Raw genomic sequence first — 7,230 nt, forward strand, 5'->3', positions numbered from 1 at the left:
ATAAAGTTTTTCTTAAAAAAATGATTCCATGATGTAAATTTCATAAATTTGATGCTAATAACAATACAAAGAATTTTTAAAGATACTTAGTAGTGGAAGAAAAATAAACAACAGTGTATTGAACCATGTCAAGACAAGATTGGCAAGTAAGAAGTCAATATTATTTTATTTAGAGGAACCCATGAATTTTCAGTTTTCTCTCTTTTTTATCTTTTGGTTTAAAAGAATAACCAGCTTAAAACTCTCACGGCTGTTAGGGAGTCAGAAACGTGGAACTAGCACATAAGTCCTTCATAGAGACTTTTTTCATGTATTCATTTACTGTTGTAAACAAGCTGATTAAGCATAATCTGTGGCACTTCAGACTTTATACCAGTAAGGGTGTTAAGGACATCCATTAAATGAATATGTTAATAAAATAAATTATTATATAGAACCTCAATATTAAATTAAATCTGCCTCCCGAGTGCTAGGATTAAAGGCATGTGCCACCACTGCCCAGAATACTTGTCTCTTTCTGAACAACATTTCTTACAGTATTTCAAGAGCACAGGGCCTCAGGAATGCCTTGTATGGCTTCAGTCTGTTTTCTGAAGAAGAAAAAAGCAAAATATACTAATAAATAAGATTTACTTAAACTCTTATATTTTTGTTTGTGAGCCTATCCTTTAATGACTGATCCATGAGGGGAGGTGAAGGAGGGTGAATCTGAGGGAGAGGCAAAGTGGAGGGAAACTGGGAGAGGGGAGGAAGTAAAACTGTGGTCAGAATGTAATATATGAGAGAAGAATTTTTTTAAAAAGATTTTTCTTGAATGTACATGAAATTAGGGACTATTTGAAGAAATTTCCTGAATAGTTAAAACAGCTTGGCATTCAAAATAACAAGGGAAAATTGGGATAGTTAGACTTAAAGGTAACAAAATAAATGAAATACCAAGATACTATGGCTGGCAAGAGGGGTGATTGAAGAGGAAGACCAGCTTTTATTTTCTAATGAAAGACAGAAAGCAGGTGAATCTAGAGGAGAGAAGAGGTGGGGAGTAAGTGGGAGAAGTAGAGAGAGGGGAAACTGTAATCAGGACATAGTATATGAAAAAGGGATCAATTTTCAATACAAGGAAAAGGAAGAGAAAAAACAAAAAAAAAGGAAGTCAAAGAACTGCAAGAATACATACCACTATGTTTTAAGAGTCCTGATAAAGAGCTTAGAAGCAGAAATTGATCTGGAGAGCATTTTTATTCCAATGTGTTCAGATTACTAAGGTCTTCTTTTCTTTCTTTTTTAATTTACATAATTGCCTACTCCTTTTCCCAACTCCAAATTCTCCCATGTATTCTACACCCTCTTAAATTTGTGACCTCTTCTATATCAAAGAACACACACACACACACACACACACACACACACACACACACACATACACCATACCAAGTCCATTTAGTGTTGTTCTTTTTTTATAATTTAATTTAATTTTACATATCAGCCATGGGTTCCCCTGTCCTCCCCTATCCTGCCCCCATCCCTACCTTCCCCCCAGCCCCTCCCCTCCATTCCCATCTCCTCCAGGGCCAAGACTCCCCTGGGGATTCAGCTTAACCTGGTAGATTTAGTACAGGCAGGTCCAGTACCCTCCTCCCAGGCTGAGCAAAGTGTCCCTGTGTAATCCCAAGATTCCAAACAGCCAGCTCATGCACTAAGGACAGGTCCAGGTCCCACTGCCTGTGTGCCTCCCAAACAGTCAAGCTAATCAACTGTCTCACTTATCCCGAGGGCCTGATCCAGTTGGGGGTTCCACAGCTTTTGATTCATAGTTCATGTGTTTCCATTAGTTTGGCTATTTGTCCCTGTGCTTTTTCCAATCTTGGTCTCAACAATTCTCAATCAGACAATCCCTCTTCTTTCTCGACAATTGGACTCCTGGATCTCCATCCTATCACCAGAGTAGGTCAGTTCGGGCTTTCTCTCAATCATTGCCAGTAGTTTACAGTGGAGGTATCATTGTGGATTTCTGGGACCTCTCTAGCACTTTGCTTCTTCCTATTCTCATGTGGTCTTCACTTACCATGGTCTGTTATTCCTTGATCTCCCTCTCTGTTCTTGATCCAGCTGGAATCTCCCGCTCCCCTAAGCTCTCTTTCCCTTGAACCTTGCCCTTCATTACCCCCACTCACGTCCAGGTTGTTTATGTAGATCTCATCCATTTCTATGTCATTGGGCTGTCCCTGTGTGTTTCTTAGGGTCCTGTTTTCTAGGTAACTTCCCTGGAGTTGTGAGTAGCAGTCTAGTCATCTTTGCTTTATATCTAGTATCCTCCTATGAGTGAGTACATACCATGTTTGTCTTTCTGAGTCTGGGTTACCTCACTCAGGATGATTTTTCTCTAGATCCATCCATTTGCCTGCAAACCTCATGATGTCATTATTTTTCTCTGCTGACTAGTACTCCATTGTGGATATGTACCACAAGGGCATCTAGGTTGTTTCCAGGTTCTGGCTATTACAAACAATGCTGATATGAACATAGCTGAGCAAATGCCCTTGTGGTATGATTGAACATTCCTTGGGTGTATGCCCAAGAGTGCTACAGCTAGGTCTTGGGGGAGATGGATTCCCAATTTTCTAAGGAAGCGTCATATTGATATCCAAAGTGGCTGCATAAGCTTGCATTCCCACCAACAGTGGAGGAGAGTTCCCCTTGCTCTACATCCTCTCCAGCATAAGCTGTCTTCAGTGTTTTTGATCTTAGCCATTCTGACAGGTGTAAGGTGGTATCTCAGAGTTGTTTTGATTTTCATTTCCCTGATAATTAGGGATGTTGAGCAATTCCTTAAATGTCTTTCAGCCATTTGAACTTCCTCTTTTGAGAATTCTCTGTTTAGTTCTATCACCCATTGGACTTATTTGGACTATTTGGGTATTTTGATTTCTAATTTCTGGAGTTTTTTTATATATTCTGGATATCAGCCCTCTGTCAGATGTGGGGTTGGTGAAGACCTTTTCCCATTCTGTAGGCTGTCACTTTGTCTTGTTGACCATGTCCTTTGCTCAAAGGCTTCTCAGTTCCAAGAGGTCCCATTGATTGATTGTTTCTCTCAGTGTCTCTGCTACTGGTGTTATATTTAGGAAGTGACCTCCTATGCCAATGCATTCAAGACTACTTCCTACTTTCTCTTCTATCAGGTTCAGAGTAACTGGATTTATGTTGAGGCCTTTGATTCACTTGGACTTAAGTTTTGTGCATGGTAACAGATATGGATCTATTTGCAGCCTTCTACATGTTGACATTCAGTTATGCCAGCACCATTTGTTGAAGATGCTTTCTTTTTTCCATTGTACATTTTTGGCTTCTTTGTCAAAAATTATATGTTCATAGTCTTTACCAACATTCTTTGATCTCCCTCATTTTCAGAGCCATGGTCTCCACTCCTAGGAACCACCAGACTTTTATTAACTCAGCCATCATATTTCATGCACCAGTACAACTTGGATGGGCTGAACCTGGACTGGCAGTATCTTGGCTCACAGGATAAGTATTTCTTCACTGTCCTGACACAGATGGGGAAGGCAAGAATAGTCTGTGGTTTGAGAATATTCAAATTCCAGTCTTTCATTTAAGAATTGAGTGACTGCAGAAGAAAACTAAACATGAATTTAGAATTGTATGATCTTGACATTCTGAAGATCCTTATAAATAATAAATAAATACATAATATAAATAAATAATAAATTAATAAAATACATTTATTCAACAAGTTACATGCCAGACATTATTTCTTACAGGCTGTACTAAGTATAATTTATTTCATCTCCACATTTACTGTATGATATATGTATCATACACATTACAATCCTTATTTTATAGATAAGAAACTAAGATAGTGAAAGGGTATGTGTAACTTACAAAATTTCACACAAATAATGTCATAAAAACCCATGCTTCATATATATATATTATTGCCTTCAACAATTTTACAGTATTATCTGTGGTTACTAATACATGGTCTGTATGAAATATTGACTATAAGATACAAATGAAAACTTCTCATCCTTAAAGAATAATATGAGGTGGAAGACTGAAACATGATAAACAATTGCAGCAAATTTTCATAAATAATATCTAAAAGTCTACAGAATATGTAAGCAACACAATGAAATCCCCCTGTTCTTTGGAAGAATCAGAAAGTATATTCAAGAAAAAGTGATGTTGGACCTCAAACATGAAAAAAAATACTGTGTTATTCAGTTACATGGGGATGGATATGGCACATGAAGGTTTATATAAGAAAAGGAATGAGTAATGAGCAGGTGCTTCTCAAACTCAAGAGACTGAATGGCTGTCAAGAATCAGGTCATGTGGAAATTTGTATATTGCATTAAAGAAATTACAAAATACCCTCAAGTAAAGGGGAAGTTCTGAGTTACTTACAAAGTGTAAAAATTGGATGAAACAACACTTTGAAAGACTGGTATGTTATTAATTATGAAAGATGTATTAGAGATGAAGAAGAAGAGACAGAGGACAAAGTAACTGAACTAAATCAAGGAAGAGGTTATCAGGGCTCCCACTATGGCTCTAACATTGAAAGAAGAACATCCTGTACATCCTTGTACAGAGATAAGAGGATGATATTAAGTAGGAACTGTGGTCAGTTTGAAGTAGAAACCGTAGAGTATCCCCAGTTTTCTTACTTGAGGACTTATTTGGTCGTAGTTCTATAGGATGGTAAATAGAGAATAAGATATTTTAGTAAGAAGAAGGATTGGATGGTCTATCTCTGACCATGTTGAGTGTTGTGAACCTGGAATGGCCAAAAGGTATTTGATGAATACCAATCTGGGATTTATGAAAAGGAACTTGCCATATTGTACAAACATCAGCAAGAATGGATAGCAACTAAGGGAAATAGAATGGAACAGTGAAAGTCTAAGATTATTAATAATCTTTAGACTTACTTTCTCCCCAGATAGATTCTTTTCTATATTGATCCATACACCAAATTGGCAGCTAGCCTCAGAACAATTTCAATGTGAAATAACTGGCTAGGTTAAAGCTAATTTCTTTTTGGTTGGACAGCCCTAATTATCATAAACAGTAACCCCATTTGTAGGTGAAACATGGCTCTAGGGAAATTTTTAACTTCCATACACTAATTCTGCCAGTTGAATAAGCAGAGAATGAAACAATGCCTATTTTAATACAAGTGCTCAGTATTTTAAGACAGATGCAACTCTCTTCTTATAATGTCTCTCTTCATCAGTCACTTCAATCCCTTCTGAGCATTCTCCTTGCATGCCTTGTGGAAACCCAAGTAGTTCCACTATAAGAGATAATTCCAATGTTCAAAGAAAATTAGAAACACAAAAATTACTGGTAAATTAACAGCTGAGATTGAATGGGACCTGTCCCCCATCCATTATCTCCTCACATTGACCAGCTCAACATTTCACTGGACAGGTGTTGGCACTATGAAATAGTCTATCTACTGATTCAATTATAGCTGTTTCCTACAGCAAAAGCTAAATTCAATGACCCTAAGCTTCACAGTGTAGAGATGCAGGTAAACCTAATAGCCACCTGGAATATGGATTCTGACTGTGAGTGGTTGCTATGTATGGGATTTTGTGAAATGCACCTGTAAGATTTATTGATACTATCCTTACTATTGACATTGCAATATTGACAGAACTACAGTAAGACAAAATATATTATAGCACCTTCTATGTAAGTATGTACAACTTAAGGAGATGAAATCACCTGCAAAAATACTCTAATGTGAGCTTTAGATCAGAATACCATCAGGAATAATCTATCCAGATTGATGGTCACTGCCACAGGAGCTGCTCATATCTCCATCATCCAGTCTGGCTATGAGCTCTTCCAGCTGTCATAGTGAGTGATGCACCTTAATATAGAACTCCTGAAGGAATATACTTACTCTTGGCATGTCTTGCTGCTCTATAATTTTGTTGTCAGGCTTTGGATAGAGTTATTTTGCTTACTTATGTGTGAGACATGTAATCAGAAATGTTTTGAAGTCCTCCCCACTCCATCAGGATTCTTGACTACATCCAGGTCTTGACCTATGGTATCCGTGACTATTGGAATGGTTGCACTGGAGAAAAAGTCCTCTTTTCAAATTCCCAGCTGATATCAATGCCCAGCTAAATGTAGTAAGACCCTACACTTATGTTAATGCAAACCAGAGACAACATAAATTGTATAGAAATTCAGGAACAAAAACCTGAGTTTTGCAAATGTAGTCTTAAGTCACTGAATGTATCTCAGCTATTACTTCATTTGAATGTTTTGAACAAAACTAAGTCAACCATGTGTAGTTAACATGATACAATTTACCTGTGAGAACAGGGAACCAGCAGAACCAAGCACAGAGGATCAGCTGCTTGGGACCCATAGCCAACCTGTTGCCACTTTAGGATTACATCATGACAATAGGCACTATTACATCAGCACAGTAGGCAGCTGAGAAACACATGTTGGATTCCCAGCATATGGACAAAGTTTCATCCTGAAGGACTAATTCTCCACTGGAGTCAGTACCCCTTCTATTAGCTATGGCCCACCAGAATACTACATGAATAAATGTGGGATCTGGGCTGACTATGAGGTCAGAAGATTTACTGTACTGTGCTGTTTGAATTTCATATACAGAGCTATACAGTGGCCTGGGGGTAAAAATATGTTGAATCTTATGTTCATCCTGCCTTTTACTACTTGCTCTAAACACAGTGTCACACCAGGTATCTAAAGTGTTTATATAGCATGAGTCTCTATTTAAGAAAAATGTAGAGCACTTAGTAACACTCAATCTCCCTTCAGTCAACATAGGGAAGTTTAAAGGTCATTTATAACAGAACAGAAAGAAATGAATAAATTTCTCATGTTACTGCAGGTTACTAAGTTCAGCACTGTTAATACAGACATCAAAAAATAACTCACTGGATTCAGTATCCAATATTACAGTTACAAAAATGAGATCATAATATACTATGATATGCCATGAATATTATTGACATTTCTCAAAAGAACAAGGACTGTTGGACACCTGGAGCTCCACCTGGGGCCTGGCTGAGGATCTCTGCATCCACTTCCATCAGTTATTGGATGAGAGTTCCAAGATAACTGTTAGGGTGTTTAGTCATCTGATCACCAGACTAGGTCAGATCAGGCTTTCTCTCGATCATTGCCAGCAGTCTACAGAGGATGTAT

This window comes from Onychomys torridus, chromosome 6 (genome assembly GCF_903995425.1).
Source record: "Onychomys torridus chromosome 6, mOncTor1.1, whole genome shotgun sequence".
Taxonomy (NCBI): Eukaryota; Metazoa; Chordata; class Mammalia; order Rodentia; family Cricetidae; genus Onychomys; species Onychomys torridus.